This window comes from Pleurodeles waltl, chromosome 9, assembly GCF_031143425.1.
Source record: "Pleurodeles waltl isolate 20211129_DDA chromosome 9, aPleWal1.hap1.20221129, whole genome shotgun sequence".
NCBI lineage: Eukaryota > Metazoa > Chordata > Amphibia > Caudata > Salamandridae > Pleurodeles > Pleurodeles waltl.
In genome coordinates, this window is record NC_090448.1 from 672,755,459 (window position 1) to 672,775,355 (window position 19,897).

A 19,897-nucleotide genomic window follows, 5' to 3' on the forward strand; every position below is an offset into this window, starting at 1 on the left:
AGGCTAATGTTTTGTGCATCCCCAACAGTCTAATAAGATGGATATCCATGAGACAGGCCTAGGTCATGGAACAAACGCATGATCCCTATTTACCCATGATGAAAAATCTCTACCAAGTATCCAAACATCTCTAAAGCAGGGGCACTCAGTGGAGGCAGGCAAGTACATCACCATGCTGGGGTCTTTTTAGTCCAGCAGTAATTTTATGTAAAGTGCCTAATCTACTTGTCCTGCTATTGCTTATGCAAGAAAGAGTGGGATGTCAGATTCTGTTTCGGAGGAGTCTCTTGAGCTCCAGCAGTCAATCTGGGCTGGAGCTTCGCCTGAAAAACACATTCTGTGTGCTAATATTGGACAGGTTACAATATTTTGAAAAGTATTAAAAAGTAGACATAACTACACAGAATGAGCAATCATCTGCACAGGAGAAACAAAGGAAGTAACTTTAGAGGGCTCGGGTATGAGTTATACAGAAGTGGTTCATGTAAAACATGGAAAGAGAAGACGGGCTCTTCTAGTAAGTAATAAAAAGTATTTCTCTTGAGATATGTCATAGAGAGTAATACTCTCATGGGAGGTCCACCCTCCTGTATGTTAGGATCAGAACTAGGAAGACTATGATTCAGAGTAATTATGATCACTGGCAACTAACTGGAACATTTCTGAAAAGGTTTCTGATGTCATGGTGGGAACTGTATGGTTGTATACTTGGGCCATATTATACTTAAAGCTCACTGTCCATGTTTTCCCTGTGGTGCACCTTTAACGAGGTGTGCTGGGTGCAAACAGCAACAGTGCACTCCATTACAGTAATGCAAGGCATTCAGGGTAGTCACGAACATGCACCTGCCCTGGGAACAGTGCACTAATGAATGGGAGAGCAGCTGTTTAAAGCAGCTGATTTGTCTTTGACACTGCAGGTGCCATCAAGCCTGCGCTTCAAATATGGAAGACAGGACCTCCTGCATACTAGTGCAGTAAGTCACTGCACCTACCTGCAGGTGGATGTCTGGGGAGGCCCTTTGTCACCATGCATATGTTGCCTTTAATGACATACAAACTAAGGCCCTTATTACAACCCTGGCAGTCGGTGTTAAAGCGGTGGCTGGTACCATTCCTTCACCTGGGTGTGTGTGCCACAAGATTGCCGAGGAACAGGTAGCATGATAAGCCATGGAGGCAGCGACATACCCCCCACTGCTGCGGCTTCGCCTTCCACCTGCAGGTGCAAACAGTGATGGAAGTCATGCCTCATGGAAGCTGGCAAGGGTCCAGGAAGACTCCTCCAGCCTCGGACGACTGACCACTGGGGATGGTAGCCATGTCAGCGGTGGTGCCACTGTCAGAGCACATTGCGGGTCTGGTGGCGGTGCTTGCGGCGGTGTCTGTGGTGGCGGTGCTGGCGGTGGTGCATGGGTCAGCACCTGCTGAGGGACAGAGCAGGACGTCTCCTGCATCCTTGGACGGCTGCCTACTGGGGAAGATGCTGGGGACTGTCGCTGAGGCTGCAGATGTGCCGGTGGCTCTGCAGGTGGAGGTGCAGGTGGTGGTGCAGCTTGCGGTGTTTACCGCCTTACAGGTTGGTGCTGTTGTGGACAGAAGGGGTGACACTGGTCCCTCAGTCGGTGCCACCATGCCCTGTCCAGACCTGCTCTTCTGCTTTTGTGTCTTCCCCACCTTTGATGGTGCAGCAGGTGTCTTGACACTATCCCATTTTGTTTTTGCAGAGCCCTTGGTGGCTGGTAGGTGTGGCTTCTCCCTCTGGGATGTGGGCACCTTCTTCACCTTGGCAGGTGGCAGAATGTCCTTGCCCTCGCTACATGGCACACTGTCAGCCCTGATGGGTGGCGCATTCAATGACCCCGCAGTTGCTGGCACCACTGTGTCTGGGGATTTGGTGGCTGAGGTACTGGGCTGCGACCTGGAAAGCCTGGCCCCAGGAGGAAGGACGGGGGGGAGGTGAAGGGAAGAGGTCGATCTTAGCCAGGAAAAGCTTCTTGGACACACTGGGATGGGAAGATGGAGGGGGTTTGGGAGTGGAGGAAGAGGTAGTGGTTGTAGGAGGTGTACGTTTGCTGAATTTGGGTGGAGGTGCATGGGCCGGAGGCTGCTGTGAGGTGGATGGCTGTTGAGTGGGTGTATGCCTGCGTTTGTGTACTTTGGGAGGAGGGCTCACAGACAAACTGGGAGAGGACGCAGGGGATGTGTGCTTGGTAGTGGGGGTGGTCATTGCACGTGATGGGCGGGCTGGTGATAGAGGCACTGGCCGAAGATGTAGTGCATGCAGGTGTGAGTGGAGACGAGACTGGGAGGGAGGAGGAGGACGTGGAGGAGGGGGACACAGTGGAGGCAGTGGATGTTGCTGTGTCTGCATGGGGATGGTGCTTGTGTGAGTGCTTGTGGGATGTGTGGTGCTTATGTTTGCCATGTCCACTTGTGTGTGTTGATGAGTGTGCATGCTGGTCTGATGGTGTGCTTGGGTTAGGCAGAGGTACAGGGGATTGGGTCTGGGTAGTGGAAGTTGGAGGGGGGAGGCTGGACACAGGGACAATGGCTGCCATCAGTTCTGAGGCCAGAGCCTGAAATGCTCTCTGTTGGGCCGCCTGCCCAGAATGAATGCCCTCCAGGTATGCATTTGTTTGTTGCAAATGCCTCTCAACACCCTGGATGCCATTCAAAGGGTAGATTGCCCAACAGTGAGGGATCCCAGAAGGTCAATAGCCTCCTCACTGAGGGCAGCAGGGCTGACTGGGGCAAGGCCTGAGGTGCCTGGGGCGAAGGAGATGCCCACCCTCCTGGGTGATCGGGCACAGGAAACACGCTGAAGGGCTGCTGGGAGGGCAGTGCTGGTAGGGGGGGTTGGTGGCTGTACCTGTTGATGCGGTGGGCACAGAGGTGCCCGCCATCGCAAGGGAGCTCCCATCAGAGGAGGAGTCGCTGTCACTGGTGTATGCTCCTGTCCCCATCGTGGAGCTCCCCTCACCCTCCATCCCACTGGTGGCTTCAGTCTCCGTTGCTTCATCCTCCAGGGCCAAGTGGGTTGCAGCTCCCTCCTGCTCCGGTGCCACTGCTCCTCCGCCTGATGATGCTATTGCACACAAGAACAGGGAGACAACAAAAAGGGGGGGGAGACAGAAAAAAAACATGTTCAGTCCATGCAACACCACTACCGTTGGTGGACACAACACACAGGGAGCAGCCCTCAGCACTACACCATGCACTAACAGTTCCTATAAAATTCACATGCCCATGGGGTACAAGGCCTAAGCCCAATTGCTGCACACCTGGAAGTCACAGGAGCCTGACTAGGTGTAGATGGGTCTTACCACTAGTGGGGTTGGGGTGCCACAGAGCCTGCCTAACAAGGGACCTTGCCTACCAAGTTAGCCCAACCTAGGGAAACCCACAGCCCACCTCCCCCACCCAGACACCTCGTAATGCGCGCAGAGTCAGCTGAATGAGTGTGCACTCACCCTCTTGTGGCTGCTGTGATGCCCTCAATCGCCCATCCAACCCCGCATAGGCCACCACCAGGATCCAGTACATCGGGGGGTCATGGTGCGACGGGCACCACTTTCACGTTGGGAGGCCATCTCCAGCTGGGCCTCCGCCGTCTTCTTGCTCCAGCAGCGTAGGTCCTCCCATCTTTTACGGCAGTGGGTTCTCTGTCTGTGGTAGACCCCCAGGGTCAGGAAGTCCTTGGAGATGGCACGCCAAATACCATTCTTCTGGTGGGCGCTGAGCTAGACGAATGGTACAGGAGAAAGGAAATTACTCACCCGTCCGGACCGTCATAGCCATTGCCCACCAGTTCCCACCCATGCCCTGAAGCACATACACTCACCATCCGCACATGCAGGCCTCACCCCCCCCATGTATCTTCCATCCACACCACTCAAAACAGGCATTGCCCACGTAGCATGCTCACAGTGTACTCACCTGTTTGTCTGGAGGATCGTACAGTTGCGTGTACTGGGGGAGGACCCCATCCACTAGTATCTCCAACTCCTCCGATGTGAAGGCAGGGACCCTTTCCCCAGACACTGTAGCTATTGTCGCTTCCAGACAAAGGTCACAGCAGCACTTGCAGTGTAGGTCCTCTCCTGTTGAAGGTCAGGTATCAAGTGAGTGAACAGCTAGAAAATGGCAGTCACGTCCACGGCGGTGCGTACCGTCACCGCCGGCGTATATCATTATTGGCTCCTGGGACCCATAGGGCCCAATGTTAACCAATGCAGAATTGCGCCGAGGTCTTCGACCACCCACCGTGACGGTGTACAATGCCAGCGCAGTTACCTCATTTCAACTTGTCCCACCTTACAGGTCAGGCAGCCGCCATTTCAGGGGGTCATATGGGATGGATAACAACTGTGTCACACCTATCTAGGCCGGGAACACAGACAGATACCGGCACATTGCGAATTACAAACGTTTCTGCAAATAACACATTGTGATACCTCAGTGTTGGATGGCTCTCTGCTCGCTGTTCTCCTCCATAGGGCACGTCTGCTGGGGCAGGTGATGAAATGGCGTCATCCTCCAGTGTACAGACCCCTGGTGGACCTGTCGACAAAGGAAGAGAGACACATCATAATCACCTACAGACTTGATCGTGCAACAATCCAGGAACTGTGTGCCCAGTTGGAACCAGACCTTATGTCAGCTGTCCGCCATCCCACAGGAATACCCCCTGTAGTGCAGGTCCTGTCTGTACTCCATTTCTTGGCCAGTGGGCCTTTTCAAACAACAGTGGCCATGGCATCAGAGATGTCCCGGCCAATGTTCTGTAACGTGTTGTCCAGAGTGTTATATGCCCTGCTGAAACACATGCGCAGCTACATCGTTTTCCCTCAGGTGGAGGATTTGCCCACAGTGAAAGGTGACTTCTATGCCCTAGGACATATCCCCAACATCATTGGTGCCATTGATGGAACACACATGGCATTTGTACCCCCCACCCCGCAGGAATGTACAGGTGTACAGAAACCGCAAAAGCTACCATTCGATGAATGTGCAGATGGTGTGTTTGGCAGACCAGTACATCTCCCATGTCAATGCCAAGTATCCTGGCTCTGTGCATGACACTTACATTTTGAGGAATAGCAGCATCCTTTCTGTGATGGGGCAACTCCAGAGGCACCGGGTGTGGCTAATAGGTGAGCCCAAGGTCCCAATACAGTTGACATAGGTGTCTGGGTATGGGATTGTCCCTAAGGGTTAGTGTGTGTCTAACAGTTGTCCCTCGACATTTGCAGGTGACTCTGGTTACCCCAACCTGTCATGGCTACTGACCCCAGTGAGGAATCCCAGGACAAGGGCAGAGGAACGCTACAATGAGGCACATGGGCAAACTAGGAGGATTATAGAACTCACCTTCGGCCTCCTGAAGGCCAGATTCCAGTGCCTCCATCTGACGGGTGGATCCCTATACTACTCACCGAAGAAGGTGGGCCAGATAATCGTGGCCTGCTGTATGCTGCACAACCTGTCTTTTGCGACAGCAGGTGCCTTTTCTGCAGGAGGATGGGCCAGATGTTGGTCTTGTGGCAGCTGTGGAGCCTTTGGACAGTGAAGAAGAGGAGGCAGAAGAAGAGGATATGGACAACCGAAACAACATCATCATGCAATACTTCCAGTGAGACACAGGTAAGAAGATGTAACTGCTTCCCACATCTCATACTATTGTTGGAGCTAGCATAAGTCTGCCATTTTCACTCAGGGAATGGACCCTGACTTGTTACTTTGGCTTTCCATTTCACATATTTGGGTCTCACTTTCTGCCCTCTGCTATGCTTACTGCTGGCCTACAGCTGTGTTACATTGGTATGTGAACAAGTACATTGACATTGCTATATTCCATAGATATTGCAATTGCACATTTGTGAAAGCACAGACTGACTTCAGATTGTTTTGTGATTGAAGTGTGTTTATTTCTGTGCAAATAAGTGGAGGGGGTTATAAAATGGGCTGGGGTGATGGTGAAGGAATGTCCATGGCAGAGTCCAGTCTACTTGTTTCACAGGTGCATTGTCCAAAGCATAGGAAGTGGAGCAATAGCAGTTTAAGGTGGACAGGGTGACAAAGTGGGGCAGAAGGGTGACATTAAGGGGGGTCTTATTTCCTGGCGGAGGTCTTGCGATGTTCTCTGTCTTGTTCCTGGATCTAAGGGACAGTTTGCGGGGTGGTTCTCCATCTGCAGGGGATGGGGTGCTGGTGGCCTGTTGTTCCTGTGGCGGTTCCTCCTGTCCACTAGTGCTGGATGAGGTGGAGGGCTGTTCATCGTCCAGGCTAGTGTCAGGGGCCCGTTGGTGTGCCACTGTGTACCTCCTGGTGTTGAGAAGTTCTGCCAGCACCCCTGCAATGGTGACCAGGGTAGTGTTGATGGACTTCAAGTCCTCCCTGATCCCCAGGTAGTGTTCCTCCTGCAGCCGCTGGGTCTCTTGAAACTTGGCCAGTACCGTGCCCATGGTCTCCTGGGAATGGTGGTAAGCTCCCATGATGTTGGAGAGTGCCTTGTGGAGTGTCGGTTCCCTGTACCTGTCCTCCCCCTGTCGCCCAGCAGTCCTCCCAGCTTCCCTGTTATCCTGTGCCTCTGTCCCCTGAACCGTGTGCCCACTGCCACTGCCCCCAGGTCCCTGATCATCCTGTGTTAGTGGGGTTGCCTGGGTTCCCTGTAGTGGTGGACACACTGCTGATTGACGTGTCCTGGGGACAGAGGGATGGGGCCGCTGGGTGGGTGTGGGGAGGTTCAGTGGTGGTTTGTGACTGTGTGAGGGGAACCGACTGTCCCGAGGTCCCTGATGGGCCGGGCTGGTCATCTTGATCCAGGCGTGCAGAGCTGCTGTCATCACTGTGGGCCTCTTCTGTGGGGGGACTGGATATTTCTGGCACCTCCTGTCCGGTGACGTTGGGTAGGGGTCCTGTTGGGGTGTAAATGCATAGTTATTGTATCTGTGTGTGCCATCTTGTGCTATGGGTGAGTGACCCTCTACTCCTGTGCTTGCATTATTGCTGTGGCCCTTGTGTGATTGGTGATTTTGGGGCATGAGTGAGTCTCTCTACTGGACATGCTTTGGTGATGGGTGTCCATGCATTGGTGTTACATGTAGGGCTTGGTTTTGGGATGTGTGGGTTGTGTTAGTGGGGTATCTGTGGGTTGTTGGGGTGATGGGTGTGAGGGTAAGGGTAGCGGTATGTGATGGCATGCATGTGGGGTGGGGGGTATATGGTAGTTAAGATTTGCCTTACTAGAGTCCAGTCCTCCTGCTACTCCTGCGAGGCCCTCAGGATGCTTGATCACCAAGACTTGCTTCTCCCATGTTGTTAGTTGTGGGGGAGGAGGTGGGGGTCCACCGCCAGTCCTCTGTACAGCAATCTGGTATCTTGAGACCACGGAATGCACCTTCCCCCGTAGGTCATTCCACCTCTTCCTGATGTCGTCTCGTGTTCTTGGATGCTGTCCCACTGCATTAACCCTGTCGACAATTCTGCGCCATAGCTCCATCTTCCTTGCAGTGGATTTCTGCTGCACCTGTGATCCGAATAGCTGTGGCTCTACCCGGACGATTTCCTCCACCATGACCCTGAGCTTCTCCTCAGAGAACCTGGGGTGTCTTTGAGGTGCATGATGTGATGTGGGTGGTGTCTGAGGTGGTGTCGGTTGTGATGTGTGAGGGGATGTGTTGGTGTGTGTTGTTTGAGGTGCGTGGATGTTGTGTAAGTGATGGTGTTGTGTGTCTGTGGATGCTGGTGTTGTTTTAGGTAGTGTCTCTTTCTGGCCTTCTTTCAAAATCTTGGTTGTAAGGGTCTGTGGGTGATGTCGGTGTGTGTTTTAAATTGGATTGGATATGTGGGTGTGGTGTGTGTATGTGTATCAAGTGTGTGTATTTCGAATTGTCCAATGTGGTTGTGTTTTGTAAATCTGTGTGTATTTGTGGGTCGCGATAGTGTGGGCGTATTCCTGTTGGCGTGACGGTGTAGGTTTTGGTATCGCCAGTTTATCACTGACCTTTGGTGTGGTGGACTTGTGTGGGTGTCTGTATTGTGGCGGATTCCGAGCTGTGGGTCGTAATGCCTGTAGCGGAATTCCGCGGCCGCAGCAGTATGTTGGCGGTCTTCTGCACGGCAGAAAGCAGGATTTACCGCCAGGGTTGTAATGAGGGCCTAAGTGCCATCTCTCTCTTTGTGATGTACAGCCAGTGTACCACCTGGTAGTATTATTGCCTCTGCGCCTACATCCATAATATGGCGCAAGTGCAGAGGCAACGTGTTTCTGTCATTAGCGTGACACCGTATCCATGCTAATGGAGGAATATCCCTTTAGAATTGTTACAGTGTATACGTGCACCAGTGCTATCTGTATTACAGAAACCCTGTGATACCCTGAAACCGGCCCCAGGATGCTTGTTTCCAGTCCAGGGAGGACCTGGCTGGGCAGTTCAGGCTGGACTGTACTCATAGGGACCAGAGTTAAGACTGATTTGCATGTGACCTGGTCCAAACTGGAATGGCATGGGCAGCAAAAAAACAATGGATTTAGGCCCAGATCTCTGTACTGGGGGTGAATGTTTGACATTGTTCAGCATTCCGTCCATCATTTGTTCTTTTTTTCATTTGTCAACCTAAGTGGGAAGGGTATGCCCAGACGTGGGTCCCTTGCTCCCTATGTCACTGGAGTCAAACTAGCCTGGCTGATGAAGGGTGAGACCCTAAAACTGGTCCCAGGATGCTTGTTTCCAGTCCAGGGAGGACCTGGCTTGGCAATTCAGCCTGGACTGTTCCCATAGGGAGCAGGATTAAGACTGATTTGCATATGGCTTGGTCCAAACTGGAATGGCATGGGTAGCAAAAAAAATTATGGATTTAGGCCCAGATGTCTGTACTGGGGATGAATGTTTGACATTGTTCAGCATTCTGTCCATAACTTGTTTTTTTTGCATTTGTAATTAAACTCCTGGAATAGAAAGAATTTGCGCTTGTGGCATGGAGCCATATGGTACGCCCATTCTAAAACAGTGCTTAAAATGTAGAACTGTTGAGCTTAATAAACAAGTAAAGACCACACAAGAGGGCTTTGGAGACTTTATTATATGTCTCAAAATAAGAGGAGCCCATAACCAAGACCGCACACGATCCGGATCTCCCAAAGACCTGGAACGTTGGCCCTAATCAAAAATAATAAGCATAGATCTACTTCTGTGAGTCTTGTGACACAGCTGAGTATGCACAGCAAATTCATATGTACACAACAAGCACGCTATTAAAAACCTGTGGCACTTGATATTCCTTCAAGAACAAAATACAAAATTTTCTACTATGTCAAGGCAGCATCTCCTGGTCATAGAAATACTGTGTTTATTGGGACATTGACTCCGACACCTTTGTTTAGCGTAAAAGGCCATTTATTAGGACAGATTGCGCATCATAATAGCACATCAATGTAACCAAAACTTAAATGACAACATTTTGGCCCATATTTATACTTTTTTAGCGCCGCATTTGCGGCACTTTTTGATGCAAAAGTGGCGCAAACTTACAAAATACAATTGTATTATGTAAGTTTGCACCGTTTTTGCATCAAAAAGCGGCGCAAAAACGATGCTAAAAAAGTATAAATATGGGACTTTATCTTTAACCTTGTAACTCCCCTCCTTCCATCCTCATTTCAATCCACCACTTATCCTTCACTCACCCAAATTCCACTTCCATTCCCACACATCCACCTTTTCTTTTTATGCTCTGCCTGACTCAGGCCTCCCCAGTCTGTCATCCTTCACCTGCTTCTTTTTCTTCCCTAGAAGGGTGGACAAGCCCACATCTGACTCTCCACCCTCCCCGATCTACTGCCACTCAGCAAAACCCACTTGGCATTTTGCTGCCCCACCAGCGAACCCACTACAACACCTCATGCTTGTCCATCAATATCACTCCGCCACAGTTTTTCTCCCCACAAGTTAGTCAGCAAGAAACGCAACTCCATCATGTAACGTGCATTCCCCATTTCCGAGAGATGCACACCGTCATCCCTGAAAAGCACCTGCTCATCTTCTTTTAGCCCCTCATGTGTCAGTACTTTAATGTCATGAGTCCAGCAGAAAACCTGCATAGCCCTATTGAGCTTCCTCCGAGCCCTCTCAATAGCCCCATGCTTTTGTGCTCCACGCCATTTCGTCCGTGGCACAAATTCTGCCAACACTCAGCAAGTCCCATGCATGTTGCGCCTCAGCAGGACCAGATCTCGTTGCATGTGTTGCAGTAGGGTGAGCCCAGAGAGATGGACCAGGTCATTCTCCCCAAGGTGTAATACCAACATATCAGGACATCCCCACGTCGGCAAAATTGATGTAATAAAAGGAAGCAAATTGCCCCACCTCATGTTGCTCTTTCCCCACCACAGCACTCCATGCCTACTACTCAGGAGTCCCAAAGATCATCCATAGACCTGCTTCTCTGCATATTTAGCCGCCCAATGGATAAAAGAGTGTCCGACCAACCACGTGATCACTTTATTTTTCTCCGGGCCACTCACACAACCTGGAAAGAGAAACAAATGTCAGCTTGTAAAACAACAAAACCTCCCCCCACCCCTTTTCTCGAAAACCCACCAGACAACCTCTCACTACCCCCCAAACTTGCCTCTACCTTTCCCCTTAACCAAATTAGGACTTTACATATCTCTCACAGCATTTTGATCGCCACCGTCCAATGCACCTGATCCTTTCCCAATCCCACTCCAACCAGGCCGCTTTAGTCACTGCGTCGATTATAAAGGAGTGAGTACCGAAGTTACCCACCTGCCTACCCAGGCGTCTCAGAAGCATTCTAAAAAACAGACAAAAACTGAAAAGCTGTAACCTTTGTGCCATTCGCATGACAAAACACTCTTTCCTTTGACTCACCCTGTGCTCCTTGAACTTGTCCCATTCCTGTGCAGGGCATGCTTCTGACACTCCCCTTTTCTCCAACCATATCCACTTACCCTTACCCAATTGATCCATCTTTGATCACCTCAACCACATCCCTAGTCTCTTACCTTGACGTTGCACCTCACTTACCTTTAAACCATAAGCTTTCCCCACTCCCAGCAATTCAGACACAAGAAATGCCCCAAAAAACATCCATATCATACACAAATGAAACAGGGCCACCTTATCGGCATTCAAACAACAAACTGGCAACATGTGCAAGATCTCCAGTAGTAACTCAAATGTAATAACTTCACAAACAAAAACTGATCATGTGCGGATCCTCCCCCAACCCTTCAGCTTTTTTCCCAGAATGTCTTTCCTCGCTGGGTCCCAGCCAAAAAACAACTTCCCATAAAAAGACACCCCTGCCAACTTGTCCCCAATCGTGGCTGGCAATAAACCCTTCTGAATCAGAAACACAACAAAACGCATCACCCGAACCTCAAGCGTTCCTCGTTCCTGTCTCCAAAACTGCCCCCTGCAAGCTTCAAAATCCTGAAATTCCAACTATGCTAGGCAGTAACTGAGGGCTGATTCTGCTAGTGACCTCTCCACCAGTCTCATGACCATCAGGCCCCCCACTCCCAAATGTCTGCTGGGACCGCTGTCTTGTGCTCATCTGCGCCGGGTGCCAACTGTCAGAAATGCTGCCACTGCAAATGAGACAGGGAATCTGCAATGGAGTTGTTTACCCCTGGAATGTGCGCAGCCTTAAATATTATATTTAAAGTTAAACAACGCAACATAAACCCCCTCAGCAACCACAGCACTTTAAGATCCCTAGCTCTCTGTTTACCAAATCAACCACCATCAAGTTATCCACGTGAAACATCACTGTCCTGTTAGCCAGTTCGTCTCCCCATATAGACAGCGCCACTAGCAGAGGAAAGAATTCCAAAAAGACAATGCTCCTCCCTTGACTCAACCACTGGGCAGGCCATGTCTCTGCACACGAACGTTCATCCCATAACAGCCCAAAACCAGCTGTGTCTGCTACATCCGAAAAAATCTGCAACTGCCAAACAGTGTCTTCCTCCCGGAAAGCCATTGAGACCCAGTTAAACTGTGTCAGAAACAGGTCCCATACTCTAATGTCTTCTCACAGACCCGTGGTCAATCTTATCCTGTGATGTGGGAGGGATGCACCCGACATTGCCAGGCCCATGCGCCTGCAAAAAGTTCTCCCACCCTGGACCACTCTACATGCAAAATTAAGGAAACCCAGTAGTTGTTGAGCCACGCGTAGTTCAATCTTCCGCCTCAATCTGATCTTCCTCAAAAACAGTACAATCTTTTCAACCTTTCCCACCGGTAAGCGAGCTATGAACTCCCTTGTGTCCAGTTCAATGCCCAAAAAGGTTAAGACACAACTAGGGCCCTCCATTTTCTCCAGGGCTAAAGGTACCCCAAAATCTTGTGCCAACTGCTCAATACACCTCAGTGCCCTGCCACACGAGTCCGACTGTGCTACTGTGCTGTCCCTACAAAGAGAAAATCATCCAAATAGTGTGACACCATCTGATGTCCACTAACCTGAAAAAAAAACCACTGCAAGAAGGTACTAAAAGCCTCAAACAATGCACAGGAAATCGCACATCCCATAGGCAGGACTCTGTCCACATATATGCCCCCCCAGCTGCATTCCTAGCAAAGAGAAATCATCTGAGTGAATAGGGAGCAGCCGGAAAGCTCAGCACCTTTCCCACACACCCCTATGAGCTGGATGTCATCATCCACTGTGGCGTATACCACCCTTGTATTTTCCGGTGCTATAAAATCATTCACTGATGCCCCTTTAGGCCATGACAAGTGGTGTATCAGCTTAAAGCTCCCTCTGCTCTTTTTTGGAACCACTCCCAAAGGTGAGATCATCAAATTCTCCATGGGTCACTCGTAAAAGGGGCCCAAAATCCTGCCTTCTGACACCTCTTTGCTCAATTTCGCCGCCGCCACCACCTCTGGAATGGCCATTTCTGACTGCAAATTATCTGCCCATCTCCTTCTTCATGGACCCTGATAACCCACCTGGAAACCCCCTTTGAAACCCCATTCCAATTTGAGCGCCGTGTCCGTATCCAGTAACCTCTCTAACCTAATTGGAGTAGGCGCCCTTTGACCCAGTAGCGCCTTGGCCCCCTCTGCCCCTGGTAGATCTCCACTACTCGGCCAGACTGGCCAGTGAGAAACATTGCATGACTGGGTGTTTACCCCACATTTGGAACACTCATGTTTGAATTTACAGGGGTGCCTGAAGCAAAACCCCTTGTTGAAATTCCAACATGCTCCTGAGTTAGGTACCTGCGACCTCTGAGGCATACCCGTACCGCCCTAAGCGGGATGCTGCTGAAAAGACTTGTAAACCACAGGAAGACCACTAGCTGCATGGGTGGATGCCGCAGAATGCGAAGATGCCATCCACTGCATCCATAATTCCGAATCCATATCCCCTCATGGCTTCTCAGTGTTAATGCTAACTCTGGCTCTGAACTCCTCATTATAATTCAGCCATGCAAAGCCCCCGAAGTGCAGTTGGGCTTTCTGAATAATGTCCATGTACTTAAACATGGCAATGGCCCTGTCTAGGTATTTCTCACAGTAGATACTGGCGTAAATCAAAAAGTCAGAAGTCCAGTTGTCCATAGTTATTGTAACCCGAGGCCTCCATGCCAATTCCCACTCCTCTTCCTTAGAACCTCTCTTTGCCTGAATATCCCTGTTGAAAAGTTTGAAAATATCCACATACTCATGCCCCCATATCCTTGCTTATGTCTTGTCTGCTACATGTGACCCCTACGGCATAGAGAGTCCCATGTAAGGGAGTCTCTTGTACCCCCCTATCCTCATCCTCTTTCTCCCCGCCTACCACTGTATCTCCATCTCCGCTTTGCGCTGACAGCGCCTTGTCCCCCCTTTATCCTTACCGCCTGCAACTACCGCACCTGTATCAGGATGTAAGTGTATCAAATCCTCACCCACACCAATAGATTTGTATTGTGCCGTGCCAGCCTTTCACCTCCTCTCATCCCATGGCACCCACCAATCTCCTTCACCTTGGACCCCACGACCAGTCGTTCCAGCGTCCAACAATGCTTTGAGCCTGCCTCCATCCTTGGAGGAGACCATATGTCCATGTGCTGAAGACGTTGAATCCTGCAAAACAGAAGCAGAAAACAGGGGTTGCGCCGCTACTGAGCTCCTGCCCTTTCCCTTGTACCCCGCTCACCTCTTTTTCTTGAATCTCCCCGTCTTCCCAGTCGTCCAGCTCCTCCTCATAATCTAATTCAAGCACCTCCTGTTCATCCACACCCATTCATTCATCAGCGCCAGTTGCATCCACCATATTGTATTCATCATCCAACCTAAAACCCCGTAGCGTAAGCCAGGCGTGTTCCTCGTGCATTCCCACGGTGTAGGGAAGGCCACAGAAGACCCCTCTAACGCTTCCGACCAACGTCCTGGGACCGTGGTGTGCCCCATTGGCTTTGCCACCTTTCAGCCAGCCTCTAATGCTGGCATTGCCTCTCCTCGCTGCGCCTGGCTGTGTGCGCCAGGCACTGCCGTCATGCTGCCACTCCCACCAGCCGCACCGGCCTCCTGAGCTGTCCACTGCTCTCATGTGGAATTCACATCCAACTACCCTTCTCAGACCTGTGTCCTTCATCCTGGCATCCCCTAACACTCAGTGACTTCCTCTTCGCCTTCCTGGACCTCCCCTTTGACTGCCCCCGCTCCTTGCATAATTTGGCCCACCTGAGATCTGTCTCCGCCACAAGTTTCCTCTGCTCATGAATCCTGGCCTATATGTCCACTCCTGACCAGTCAGTGGAAATGCGGTGTTGTGCTTCCACTGCCTCCTGCACTTGTCTACACTCATCTGCCTGCCCCCAAGCCCCCCTGCCAACTGTCACGCCACTAGTGCTTGCCAATGCACCCCCGGGCTCCTTGCTGCAGAAATACATGGGTTTGCCTTTCTTTTGGTGCCCCCCAGTCCCTGCCCAGTGTCTGCTCCGGAGTCTCTAAATATGGCCCCAGACAATGTAAGATCTAAGGGCTGTTCAGCCCCTACTGGCTCCACAAGCTCGGGTAATGCCTGCTGAGGAGGTCCTTTCCATGCCACGCCCAGCTCCAGAGGGCCCCCAGTGACTCCCCTCTCCCCAGTTCCTCACCCCCTGCTCTGCTTCTTTCAGAGGCTTCCCCTGTGTCCCATCTGCAATAACAGTGGGGTGGGTGGACTCGCTGCGCCCCGCCCCTTTTTGTGCTTTTTCTTGGTTTGCTGCACTGGGGAACGCAAGTGGAGGTCGCCGCTGCCACCCCCTGGGCCGCCGCACGCAGCGCACACGAAATGCCCGCCCGGGCCTGGTCCAGAACGCCAGGCCTGAGTAGGTGTCCACAGCCCACTTCGCCCAGCACGCGAATTGCGGCCAGGATAGCATTAATATCATGGCCCCTGGCCATAATCCCTTTGTTGTGCCTCACGTTTCATAAAGAAATGCGGAAAACTGTCCAATCGATTCCCTACTCTGACGATCAAATACGCGCCTCCCTGCTCCTACCTAGATCGGCCGACCTCTGCGCAGCGTGACTTGCTGGCACCAAAGAGGGTGATCCTCTCGCCCCTACCCCCCTTTGTACCCTCCCAAGAACCCTCCCACGCCCGCTCCCCAGCCTATCCTCACCCTGGCCGTCTACATCTGACACGAGAGCTCCCATAAAGAGAATGGACTTCATTCTGCTCTTCACAGGGCCCGATTTTAATGAAATACTACCTTGTATCTATGGATACGGGCAAGCAGATGGACGGAGATATCTAGGGATCGAATCATTAGCCTGCCAGATCAGGGCCAGCTTCAGCGCTGGTGGCACCTGGTGCAACCATATATTTTGGCACCCCTCATGACCACCTCATAGGATTCCCTCACTACCAACCAGCAAAAGTGCCCCTCATTTCTCTATAGTTCCTCTCTTGCATACATCTAATGTGTTGTAAAGCGCTGGTAAACGCTGGCTTTACTAATCTACTCACCTATCCATTTAAAATACAGCTCTGTTCTTTGCAGCAGACATATTAACCCTCTGAGCTACTTTATGATGAGTCAAAATGGCCACTAAACAAAACTCAAATCTCTCTAGTAGGAGCATTAATCACAAGAGTTATCATGACATTTTTATTGCCGTCTGAAAGCTGGGCACACAAGGAACTCTGCAGGTTGTGCTTTTAAATTTAGTGCGTTTTAAAAAGTATGTTAAGCTGAATACAGCATCCCCACACCCCAGGTCAGTGCCCCCACTCTAGGTCAGCACCCAGTGCGGCCGCACCTGTCACACTGCACTAAAGCCAGCCCTGTATCAATTTACCATTCTAGATTGGACAGTAGGGGATGTTTTCACTATAAAAACAAGCTTTGGCAAAGCCAATGGGTCTTAGCAATGCAAGAGTTATTGTCTTTGTCGTGTCAGTGTCTTTTAACCATACTGAAGATCAGCACGGTGCTGTTCAGCATAACTGAAAGTTATGTTAAAACGTGTTACTGAAAACAAGGAAATGCGCATTAAAGGAACTATGAGGACGGAATATACAAAAGGATGCATGGGGCGAGGAAAGGGTTTCTCCATTGAGAAAGAGTGTGCTGAGCCCGGACCAACAACTCCCACAAACCACTTGACCAGTACCACTCGCGTACCGTGGCTCGTACCGTGGCATGACCAGTGACATCCTCAGACAAACAGAGCTGGCAGCTATCATCCATAGACAGGCCTGCTGCATACTCGTAAGATGTTTTGCTGGATTCTATGTGCACACGCACTACGTGCAGGCATTTAACGAGGGGGGAGGTGGAGGAGAGCCTTCTCTAAACAAAAAAAGGAAAAAAAGTCACTTCATTGAGAAAATGCATATAGTCACTATGTGACTTTGGAGTCTGAAGCCCCTTACGCACACCACACCCGAAAACAAGGAAGGTGGCAAACGTTCGATTAAAACACGACAAACTAACACTACACGAACACAGATAGTTCACACGTAACCCCGAACCAATAAAAACCATAATCAAACACCCAGAGGGAGTGAGTTTAAGACACACCCACAACAGGATATTAACAGCGCACTTGTGATGGGACAGTTCACCCATTTGTAAAAATATCCGCTGCATATTTTAACAGTAGTTGGCCTGTGCTCTCTGGGAGGGCTCAACACCAGAAAAGGCATGACATATGCATGTCCTTGAAAAATGGGTTGTCTATGGGCGGACTGTAAGCCCATGAAGTGGATACACAGGCCTCATCGACACAGCTCAAGAGTGCCGTCTAGAGCAAAGATCTAAAAACCCTACAGTATGTGCAGGGCTGTAACTTGGAATGAGTGTTCAGTCATGCTACACAATGTCACCTTATGTGCTTTGACTAGATTCACTAGTGGTAATTGTTGTATTCTTGTTTATGTTTAAACTTTAAGGGCCAGATGTAGGTAGCCTTTTGCGCCTCGCAAACGGTGAAAAATGCCGTTTGCAAGGCGCAAAAGGCCTCACGCGATGCAGAAACACATTTTGCGATTTGGTACCGACTCGCAAAATGTGTTTCCGACTCGCAAATAGGAAGGGGTGTTCCCTTCCTATTTGCGACCGCATCGCGATGTAGAGTTGATTTGTGACCGCGAAAGCGGTCGCAAATCAACTCGCAGTTACCATCCACTTGAAGTGGATGGTAACTCATTCGCAAATGGGAAGGGGTCCCCATGGGACCCCTTCCCCTTTGTGAATGCAAAAAAAAATATTTTTTCAGAGCAGGCAGTGGTCTTTCAATGGTTTTCTGGCTAAACTCTGGCCGTGGTTGTAGGCATGCTGTTGTAGGATCTCAGATGTGTGCAGTATATTTTTTTCCTTTCTTTTTGCTTTCTTTTCATTTATTTGTTTTATTTATGTTCGAGCCACTTCCAGTGCGCTCGAGACGCTTCCTGTGCACGTTGGGGCATCTCACAAGAAGACAACATCATCACGTTGTTTTCATCTAGTCTGCAAAAAGTAAATGCAGTGCACACATGTTTATCGGTGATACGCACACCATTGTGAAAGTATTTTCCAGATACATGGCGGTGTGCACACGTTTTATTGGTGATATGCACACCATTGGCTGAGCATGTTTACAGATCCAGTGCGATGCACATCAGTTGTATGATATTCATGTAGGAAACAACAACAAGGTGATATTTTAATATGTCAATCTATGCAATGTAAATACACTTCAGATTAAGACTCTCCTCATCCTGTGCATTACAGTAAAGATGACGGTGACCACTTTATTTATATTAATTCATTATTTTATGCTACTGGTATGAGAGAAGCTTATACAAGGTCCAGTGATCCACCTTAGTGAAATGTTGGCAGTGTCTAGCATCTAAGGCTGTCTAGAGGTAGCTGTAGCAGAGAATCCAAGGTTGAATTAGGAAACATGCAAAGGTCTTGCAATACCACTGTAGTCAAACACTACTGATACACAAGAAAGACAAATACCCAGTGTTACTAAAAATAAAGGTACTTTCTTTTAGTGGCACAAGGCCAAAAATATCTTAGAGACAATATTCCTACTAAAAGTAAGTATTATACACAATATATACACTAGTAACCAAAATCAGGTAAGTACACAGTCAGGAAATAGTGCAAACAGTGAAGAACACATTAGGTTCCAATGGGCCTAAGGGCAACACAAACCATATACTAAAATAGTGGAATGCGAATGTCGGGTTCCCCCCTAGACAAGTGTAGTGTGTAGAGGGGCGCTGGGAGTGTAAGAAAACATCAAAGGTAAGTAAAATACCCCACCTCAGAGCCCTGGAAAACATGAGTAAAGTACAGCAGTTTTCTCCGAACGCACTAGAAGTCATGATAAATGATTTTGCGAAGACCAAGCAAGACTGCAAAAAAACAGTGATGGATTCCTGGACCTGAAGACCTGTGGAGAGAGGTGACCAAGTCTAGAATTCGATGAAGAGTCCAGGAAGAACAGGAGCCCCTGCCAACCTTGATGAAGGTGCAAAAGTGGATTCTCCGGTTAAAAGAAAAGTACAGAAATGCACCAAAGAAGACAGCTGCGGGTTTCTGCTTGGTGCAAGAGATGTCCCATGTTGAGTCGTTGGATGCAGGCTTTTTTCATCACTAGATTCTGCCAACAAGCCTTGGTTCACGCAAGAATGCGTTTTGCATCAAAGATGTGCTGCCCAGGCCCAGTAGGGACCTGGGGGTCTCAACTTGGACTGAGGAGACAGAGGGGGCTCTCAGCACTTCAGAAAGCCCTCAGAAGACCAGGCAGCACCCACGGGAGTCCCAGAACATAGGGACAAAGGAATTGCAAAATGCGGTCGTCGCAGCACTACACAAAAGGATCCCACACCGCCGGAGAACAACTCAGGGAGCTGAGCGTCACAGGATAGAGTGCTGGGGACCTGGGCTACACTGTGCACAAAGAACTTTTGGAAGAAGTGCACATAAGCCCAAGGAGCTGCAGAAGATGCAATGCACAGGGGTACTGTCTGGCACAGGGAGTCAAGCCCTTACCTCTGCCAAATTTGGACAGCTGGACCTATGGACAGTCAGGATCATTTTGGTCCACCACCTGTGTTACACTGACTGACTAGCAGGATTCCAGTGAGACAGTAAAAACACACTGACAAACACTGACAAACAGGCCAAAAATGGGGGTAACTATGCTAGAAGAAAGCCAACTTCCTACGTGACAACCGTATTTATTGTTATTTGTATAATTCAGGTAATCTGAATTGGAGTCTGTGATTGCTCCACCCATGTTTTTACAGCATTCTGGTCAGCCCCTAATGCCATGGGATGATTGGAAAATTGCTTTTGCAATTGGAGGAGACATTTTTACTTCCAAAAGAAAGTTTGTTTATTGAAACACAATTTAGGAACAGAAGGAAGGAAAAT